This window comes from Orcinus orca, chromosome 11 (genome assembly GCF_937001465.1).
Source record: "Orcinus orca chromosome 11, mOrcOrc1.1, whole genome shotgun sequence".
NCBI lineage: Eukaryota > Metazoa > Chordata > Mammalia > Artiodactyla > Delphinidae > Orcinus > Orcinus orca.
The window spans coordinates 42,177,686-42,187,844 of NC_064569.1; the positions used below are offsets into that span (position 1 = coordinate 42,177,686).

At 42.4% G+C, this 10,159-nt stretch overlaps 1 pseudogene; it reads right to left on the minus strand.

Annotated features, from left to right (window-relative positions):
* Window positions 1-2,967: 2,967 nt before the first annotated feature.
* Window positions 2,968-6,332, minus strand: LOC117202991 (keratin, type II cytoskeletal 6A-like; annotated as a pseudogene).
* Between the last annotated feature and the right edge of the window lie 3,827 nt (window positions 6,333-10,159).

A 10,159-nucleotide genomic window follows, 5' to 3' on the forward strand; every position in this document is an offset into this window, starting at 1 on the left:
TTTGTTTTTATTTCCATTACACTAGGAGGTGAGTCATAAAAGATCTTGCTGTGATTTATGTCAAAGAGTGTTTTTCCTATATTTTCCTCTAAGAGTCTTATAGTGTCCAGTCTTACATTTAGATCTTTAATCCATTTTGAGTTCATTTTTGTGTATGGTGTTAGGAATTGTTCTAATTTCATTCTTTTACATGTAGTTGTCCAGTTTTCCCAGCACCATTTATTGAAGAGGCTGTCTTTTCTCCATTGTATATTCTTGCCTCCTTTATCATAGATTAGGTGACCATAGGTGCATAGATTTATCTCTGGGTTTTCTATCCTGTACCATTGATCTATACTTCTGTTTTTGTGCCAGTACTGTCTTGATTACTGTAGCTTTGTAGTATAGTTTGAAGCTGGGGAGCCTGATTCCTCCAGTTCCATTTTTCTTTATCAAGATTGCTTTGGCTATTTGGGGTCTTTTGTGTTTCCATACAAATTGTAAAATTTTTTGTTCTAATTCTGTGAAAAATGCCATTGGTAATTTGATAGGGATTTCATGAAACTGTAGATTGCTTTGGGTAGCATAGTCATTTTCACAATATTGATTCTTCCACTCCAGGAGCACGGTATATCTCTCCATCTGTTGTGTCATCTTAGATTTCTTTTACCAGTGTTTTATAGTTTTCTGCATACAGGACTTTTGCCTCCTTAGGTAGGTTTATTCCTAGGTATTTTATTCTTTTTGTTGCAATAGTAAGTGGGACTGTTTCCTTAATTTCTCTTTCTGACCTTTCATTGTTAGTGTATAGGAATGCAAGACATTTCTGTGCATTAATTTTGTATCCTGGAAGGAGAAATTACAACTGACACCACAGAAATACAAAGGATCATAAGAGACTACTACAAGCAACTATATGCCAATAAAGCGGACAACCTGGAAGAAACGGACAAATTCTTGGAAAGGTACAACTTTCCAAGACTGAACCAAGAAGAATTAGAAAATATAAACAGACCAATCACAAGTAATGAAATTGAAACTGTAATTAAAAATCTTCCAACAAACAAAAGTCCAGGACCAGATGGCTTTATAGGCAAATTCTATCAAACATTTAGAGAAGAGTTAACAACTATCCTTCTCAAACTCTTCCAAAAAATTTCAGAGGGAGGAACACTCCCAAACTCGTTCTATGAGGCCACTGTCACCCTATATCTTTTTGAATTATAGTTTTGTTTGGCTATATTCCCAAGAGTGGGATTGCTGGATCATATGATAATTCTATTTTTAGTTTTCTGAGGAGTGTACATACTGTTTTCCACAGTGGCTGCACCAACTCACATTCTAACCAACAATGTAGGAGAGTTCCCTTTTCTCCACACCCTCTCCAGCATTTGTTATTTGTAGACTTTTTAATGATGGCCCTTCTGACCAGAGTGAGGTGGTACCTCACTGCAGTTTTGATTTGCATTTCTCTAGTAATTAGCCATGTTGAGCATCTTTTTATGTGCCTATTGGCCATTTGTATTTCTCCTTTGGAGAAATGTCTCTTTAGGTCTTCTGTCCATTTTTTGATTGGGTTGTGTGCTTCTTTGTTGTTGAGTTGTTTGCATATTTTGGAAATTAAGCCCTTGTCGGTCGCATCGTTTGCAAGTGTTTTCTCCCATTCTGTAGGTTGTATTTGCATTTTGTTTATGTTTTCCTTTGCTGTGCAGAAGCTTGTAAGTTTGATTTGGTCCCATTTGTTTATTTTTGTTTTTATTCCTATTGCCTTGGGAGACTGACCTAAGAAAACATTGGTATGATTTATGTCAGAGAATGTTTTGCCTATGTTCTCCTATAGGAGTTTTATGGTGTCATGTCTTATGTTTAAGTCTTTAAGCCATTTTTAGTTTGTTTTTATGTATGGTGAGAGGGCGTGTTCTAACCTCATTGATTTACATGCAGCTGTCCGGCTTTCCCAACACTACTTGCTGAAGAGACTCTCTCAAAGACTCCATTTTGAGAAAAAACCCTGAGTGGAAGAGGGCTGAATAGTAGTTGGTAGTAATCCACCCACAGAATAACTGAGTATCACATGATGTTGACTGATAGAGTTGGGTATGAAGCAGGGTAAGTTGTCAGTGGGGCTGAGAGGTGGTTCTCCAAAGATGAGGATCACTGAATGGGATGAGTAAGTTTCAGAACCAGTACATGATCAACACTACAATCTAACACAGAATCTTTATATTAGAAATATGCTTTATTCAACACAACAAAAGAAAGCAAAGAGAGCAGAGAAAAACATTGTAGGGATATAACTGCTGCTGAGAGGGTGGTGTCAGTACCATTTAGGGACACTGCATGGGAAGATAACTTATTTGTTCTGTGGGGAACTCCTGAGTCTAGCTAGAATGGGCAGGACAGTTAAAGGGAAGATTCCCTGCTCTGTTTTCATGATCTCGATTGTCAGTTTTCAAGGAGGGCATAGGTCATTTTCTTCCTAGAATCATGGTAGACTGATGACACTGATAATAAGATGGGAACATCAATAGGATGTCTACATATGTTCATGACACTGATTGGTGACCTTCTGATAGTGAGTAATGGAGGCTTGGGTGAAGCCAGTATAGACAGAGGAAATGAGGACTTACCACTTCTGCTCTAACTCATAGGCCAAGAGAAGTTGGAGACAGGAGAGAAGCAGCAACCCAAGAAAAGGGCAATGCAGCTGGATGGGGGGTTGAGACAATGTGGGACCAAGTACCAACAGGAGGACTTCAGTGCTTGTAGTTCTTCCTGCTGGAGGAGGAGGTGGTGGTTTATTTGACGGTGGAACTGCTGTCCCTGGAGGAGCTGAGGCCACCCACTATGGCTCTGCCACTGCCGGAACTGAAGCCACCTCCAACGCTGTGACCACTGCTGTAGGAATAGCCATTGCCTCTGCCCAGGCCTAAGCTACTGCTGATACCACTGACACTGCCATAGCCACTAGAGATGGTAGACTGCATGTGGCCATGGTCTGTCTCAGATCAGTCTCTGGATCATGTGGTTGAGCTCAGCAGTCTCCTGCTTGGTGTTATACATGTCATCCCTTTGTCTATGTACCTTGACCTGCAGCTCCTTACACTGTAGTCCAGAAGAATAGAGAAGCAGTGTGCATTGGGGTAGATACAGTGTTTATGGGCTTTCACATGCCAAAAATGGCTTTCAATTCCCAGCCATCTAATAAACTCACACCAAACGATGCGACATCTCTAGAAATAGTAGATGGCACAAGATTATTTGCTGCTGCACAACTGAATAGTTCTGTATGATCATTGAGCACCTAGTTTTTCAATAAACTAGTGATGTTCTTAGTGATATCTACGGGATTTCACAATCAGGAAGAGGTTGAAGGCAAAACTCAGTAGGGCAATGTCATTAAACTCTTTTTTCTTTTTATTCAATAGGCCCAATTGTAAATTCTTTAATTGTCTACATGAACTGAGCAATGACAGACCTCCTATGAAATCATCCAGGGTCTTTGTATTTCAAACTCCACTCAAAAAACTGCGGTAGGCTGGTGCAGCTGAGTGTAACCACCTGGGGCGCGGGCACAGGATTTCTCTCCCGCTGCTGGCAACTGCTCACCTCGGTCTGGTGTAAGGACTTGGCCTCAGCCTGCCTCATTTGAGCAATCTCCCCATATAGGCCTTTGACCTCAGAAATGGTGCTGTCCAGGTCCAGATTATGGTTGTTGTCCACGGAGAGGACCGCAGAAATGTCTGAGCTGTAGGATTGCATCTGAGAGCACTCCTACCAGATATGGATTGTTAGTACCTCTGCTTCCAGTGATACATCTATGAGATCCAACTCCCAAACATTCTATCCACTCAGACTCTTAAGTAGAAAAATGAACAAACCAATGAACAAACAGGGTAAGGTTCTCTCCATCTCAAAGTAAGAATATAAGTGATCAATTTGATCGTTAAGGGTATTTATCTTGGTGTGCAGTTCAACCTCATTCATGCAGCATCCTCGTCCTGGGAAAGGAGGAACAACTCAAGAGTCAGCCGACCCCTACTCCCAGCCCACCCAATATCTTCTCCTCCCATGTGTGGGCTCTTCCAGCCTTCGACAAAGGAATGGGGACACCTAATATTGCTAAGCTCACCTTCAGTGTTACAGGTTCATTCGGTGCGGTTGCAGGCCTATTGATTTCTTCTTCATTTCCAGAGAGGCTGCTGAAAGACGCTTGAGCCAGTGAGCAAAGGATTTTGAAAGCCAATGGAAATTTTCATTTCCATTGGATATTTTTCCTAAGCAATGATGCCCTCAAATGGACCTAGTCACTCGGTAGACTTGAAGTGTGGTTTTCAGAAAACTGAGCTCACTTCTCTCCTGTAACTCACTTGTTCTTGAAGTCCTCCACCAGATCCTGCATGTGTCTGAGTTATGAATCCGGGAAGCCACTAAAGAAGAGGAGAGATTCCTTCCACCCCCTGAGGTTGTTGATGTACTGCTCAAACGTAGGCATCAGGGTCAGCCTCATGGGCTTGGATCCCTGCTGCTGAAGGAGGGTCCACTTGGTATCCAGGCCCTTGTTCTGCTGCTCCAGGAACCACATCTGCAGGAAGGCAAGAGAGTCGTTTGCTAGACATAGAAAGAAAGGAACAAGTGTCTGTATTACCAGGTTTCCAAGTAGGCTGGGGTGGTGTCCATGGTGCTGGGCTACTAAGGGAATATACAGAGGCTTAGATTGGGCGGTATGCTCCCCTGATATTCTTCCTTCTCAACCAGCAGATCTCACTGATGAAATGCCCCCATAGACTTTTGAGCTGTTCCTGCCCTATAAGTAAGTTATTGTGCCTATCAGTGATTTTTTCATCACTTCCTCTCTTTCTCTTGAGAAGCAGAATCAAAAATGTAATTTAAAATGGTTTTTACCTGATGTATTATACAAAGCTTTTATTTTCTAAAATAAAAGGGATGTTAAATGTTATCTAATGATTAGATTCTAATCTAAACTCCCATTTAGTGCATATATCTCTTCTAAAACACTCTTGATAGATGGTCATACTCTGTTTCTAGAATAACTTTTTTTTTAAAAAACAAATTATAGGGGCTTCCCTGGTGGCGCAGTGGTTGAGAGTCCGCCTGCCGATGCAGGGGACACGGGTTCGTGCCCTGGTCCGGGAAGATCCCATATGCCGCGGAGTGGCTAGGCACATGAGCCATGGCCGCTGAACCTGCGCGTCCAGAGCCTGTGCTCCGCAACGGGAGAAGCCACAGCAGTGAGAGCCCCGCGTACCACACACACACACACACACACACACACAAAACCAACAAATTATAAATATTTGCACATCTCAAATGTTTCTTTTTCTCACCTGGATGGAAAATAATTCCATTTTTATTTTCTTCTCTTTGTTTTTCATTTTTTTTCTTCCTGCTGGAAAGGTAGGCCAGAACCTCAGAGAAGGTAGTGACTGGCCTTTTCTTTGTATCCCATTGTAGACACATTAGTGGTAAGTGTTAATCCACTTCATTCTCTCTTTTCCTTTTCTTTGCTTCAGGGTTATCAAGAGTTGAGAATTCTTCCCAGGCAGGAATGAGAGACATTTAAGGGATCAGTAGCTGTAAATGATTTTTATCACCTTCTACCTGTGGCCCACATGGAGCCTGTCCTGCATCCCAGTGGAGAGCTAGCCCGAGTCCCCTCCTCCCTCTCTCCCGAGACTCCCCCTGGTAGGACATTGGTTGCGTCTCTCGACTGGGGACTCTGAAATCCCAGTGGAGGGCAGGTGCTCCCGGCTCACCTTGTCGATGAAGGAGGCGAACCTGTTGTTGAGGGTCTTGATCTGCTCCCGCTCCTCAGTCTTGATTCGCTGGATGGTGGGGTCGATTTGCAGGTTGAGGGGAGTCAGGAGACTCTGGTTGATGGTGACCTCTTGGATGCCTCCAGGGGGGCATAGAGGGAAGCCAGAGCCCCCATAGCTACCAGCAAAGTCAGCTCCACTACCGAGCCCAAAGCCACCACCAGCTCCACCGCCGAAACCAAATCCACTCCCGGCTCCACCTCCAAAGCCATAGCCGCCTCCAGCTCTGCCGCCATATCCGCCACCGAGGGCACAGCTGCCCCCTCCGAGGAGATCCTCTTGGAGCCCCCCATGCCATAGAGGCTGCGGCTGCCAAAGCTAGCTCCTGCACCCACTCCAGCGAGGCCACCACTGCCCCTGGAGCGGGACACCGGCATGCTGCTGAAGCCAGAGCGGTTGACCCCAGGGACTCTGGCTGAGCCGGCACTGAAGACACGGCGGCTGCTGCTTTGGCTTCTCACGGTGGATTTGGAAGTCATGGTTCCTGAAGTCGAAGAGGGGAGGGCGTGAGAGGTGGAGGGTAGAGCTGAGAGGAAAAGTGTAAGATAGGTTTCCAGCAGCCAGTGTACAGGGAGGAATGCGCTTGGCTCAGGGCTGGAAGGTAAGCCTGCAGGTTGGGAAGGACTGGGCTTTACAAACAGTGAGATCATACCTGGGTTATTAGAAAAGATATAAAATATGAAGAATGCTTTTTGGCTTCCTTTAGCCAGGGAAAAATTCTCCTGCCTTTGATCTTTGATTTATATCAATACAACAAGACTATTCTCAATTCACTGAGGCTAGGAGTTAGACTGTCTCAAACAAAGGTTCAATATGGGTTGCTTGTGTATCAGAATGAACGTGCCCATCACCCCAATTTTGCAATTATTATGTCAAGGCCAGATTTATTTCATCCATAATTCCAATCTGATCTTTCGTAACAGCTGAGAACTTAGAAATCTAACAGCAATCTATTGCTTATGCCCTAATAGAAAGATTACCATTTCCCTAATGATTACAAATATGTTAAAGTTGACTTGTTTTTTCTGTATATAAAAATCTGAACAGATAGAAAAGTAGAACAACATAATAGACCCCTATTTGTCTATTAAGGATGGATACACATCACCCAGATTTTGCAATTATTATCTTAAGGCCGACTTTATTTTATCCATAGCTCCACCTACTTTCTTCATCCACCTTAAGTTATTTGAAAGGAAATTCCAGAAGAAAGGTCATATGATTTCATATTCAATTCAGTATTTATGTCTAAATACCAGACTCTTTAGAAAATGACCAAAATGCTTTTTTTACTTTATTTTATTTTTTTAAACATTTATTTTTATTATTATTATTTTTGGCCACAATGCACGGCATGTGGGATCCTAGTTCTCCCCGACAAAGGATGGAGCCCTAGTCCCCTGCATTGGAAACGCAGAGTCTCAACCACCAGACTGCCAGGGAAGTCCCCAAAATGCTATTTTTATATCTTAAAAATTTAACAGTAATTTTTAACATCACTAAGTTTAGTGAACATTCAGATTTCCCTTTATTCTTACTTATTTTTATAATTTAATTCAGGGTCCAAATAAGGTCCATACATGTTTATTTGGATGATACATCCTTTAAATAATACATCCTTTACATCATTTAGCTGTTCATCTTTTTGGCCATTTATTTGTTAAATAAACTAGGTTAACTGTCCTGTAGAGTTTTCCATTCTTTGGCTTTTGTGATTGCATCCTCTGATGTCATTCCATATGTTACTCTCTCCTCTATATTCCTGTAATCTGGAATCTTAAATCTGGAAGAATAATAAGTTTATTTTCCAGAAGTAGATGTAGTTGAAAGTGTATAAGATTGAGTATTACATTATATACATCCATAAATATATATATTTGCAGAGTGGTTGCATCATTTTCTTTTCTGTTTTTTTTTTTTTGCAGTACGTGGGCCTCTCACTGCTGTGGCCTCTCCCGTTGCGGAGCACAGTCTCCGGACTCTCAGGCCCAGTGGCCATGGCTCACGGGCCCAGCTGCTCCGCGGCATGTAGGATCTTCCCGTACCGGGGCACGAACCCGTGTCCCCTGCATCGGCAGGCGGACTCTCAACCACTGCGCCACCAGGGAAGCCCTGGTTGCATCATTTTGAGTTTCCAACAGCAGTGTATGAGTGTTCTGTTTGCTCCATATTGTTGCCTTGGTATCCTCAATTACTTTGTTAGCCATTCTAATAGTATGTGGTTTTATCTCTGTGGGCTTTTAAAATTTAATTTATTTAAACTTAAAAAAAAACCTCACGAAAACAGTTCACCCATTTCTCCCACTCCCATCCCTTCCCCCGCCTCTGGCAACCATCAATCTGATCTCTGTGTCTATGAGCTTAGTTTATAAATTTTTGAAAATTTGTTTTGTAGATTCCACATATAAGAGACTTTGCAGTACTTGTCTTTCTCTGTCTGACTTATGTCACTTAACATAATGTCCTAGAGATCCATCCATGTTGTCACAAGTGGCAAGATTTCATTCTTTATACCCATATACAATATTTACATATTTAAAAAATGCACATTTGTCTATCAAAATAAATTTCAGGGCAAATCCCCAGCCACCTAATTGAAGATGTTTCTGTGCTTTGGGGGGGACAATTTGTGTGTATGAGTTTGCGTATGAGTGTGTATACTCCTCCTTTAGGTGTTTCAATTATTCTTGTGTTGAATCTACTTTGTCTTCTTTATCTATATATCCTCTTGACCCTCCTTTAACCCCTCGTTAACTCCCTCTATGACCCCCGATTCTCTTTTCTCCATATTCTCCCATACGCCCTTTGTTGTGCATTCAGCACGTCTATTGTCCTTTGTACTGACATCAACTTGGCCTTCATTTCCCTGCTGGCTTTGTTTTTCTCTCTGTCTCATATCTGACTTCTGTTAGTAATGGCTTATCTCTTATTGTCTCATTATATACTTTTTCTTCTCTAATTTTGTAGAGGGTTTGTTTTATTTTGGCAATATTTTATAGTGACTTTGTTCTGATGAGTGATCATTATCCGCCTTTTGTTTTTCCTGTTCATTTCATTTTTGAATGTGTATTCTCTTTAGTGAGTCCTGGACCAGTTCCTTTCTGACTAGTGCTCATCTTTGAATGACGTGAACTCCTTCTAGACCAGTCATTTGCAGAAAGTATTCTGGGGAGTGAGCTGGGGCCATATTCAGGTTAACAGGCTGTGCGAATAATTCTCTTATTCCTTAAAAACCTTGCCCAACAAATCACTGCAGAGTGACAAATTCACATTCTCTCTGCTTTTTGTCCCTCTTATTAACAAAATGTTGCCAATAGGCCTTGTTTCTGATTTGTTATTCAATTCTACTTCCCAGTTTCTAGAAAGATCATGACTAATGTGGTCCTGCCTCAGGTCCTACTCCCAGTTCTGACTGTTGCAAACAAGGGATTCTTGGATTTGCACCTGAGGACCTGTCCTTCACATTGACCTAGTTGTGTTAAATGAGTCAGCAGTGCCTGGCATGCAGTAAAACCTCAACTTCAGGCTGCTCCTATAGCTTGTGTTCAGCTACTGTCTTGATGAAGATTTTCTTGTATACCAGGAGCTGAAAAAAAAACAACAACCAAAAGCCAAAATAACAAACTGAGAACAACCAACTCTCCCTGTGACTGGATACTCCTTCACCACTTAGTGGGGCTTGCTCTGAACCTAGAGATCAGCCCAAGCTTAATGCTTAAGACCTTCTCAAGAATTTTCTGAGCAGGTGTCTTGTCTGGACCTAGGCACAGTTTTCTAAATTCTCTCATATACACAGCTGCGCCTGAATGTCCTCATTTCCCAGACTCTCACTCCAGCTTAGCCTCTAGACCTTAGATGGTCAGAGGGTCTATTGTATATCTTCTCCCATAGTCTTTTGCCCCAGGCCTCTGTGGGTTTGTAGTCTGCCCTACAGTTTTTACTAACTGTACCTGCTGCTTCTCTTGCCTGCATTTGGATTTATGTGGAACAAAGGTGAGAATCCTGTATTATTTCTTCAGGAATGCCCCAGATGTGTTTGAAGAGACTTGCACAGTAATTTGCAAATAATCTGCATCTGCTCTCTGGTTCAAGATGCATGTGCTGGGTGGTGGAGGGTGACCAAGAGGAGCAAATGGGTTTGAGAGGGGACTGGAGGGTGGGAGAGGGGTGGGGGAAAGTTCTAGAATAAGGCTGCTGCTTTCTCAAGACCACAACTACACCAGGTATAGGGCAGGGCAAGTGCTAGGAAAATTGTCACAAAGCTTTGCTATCGTTTTGAAGGTGGATTTTCTTGATTGGGCATTTGCTTGTTTGCTGTAAACTCTTGAGTGTTTTCCAGAGCT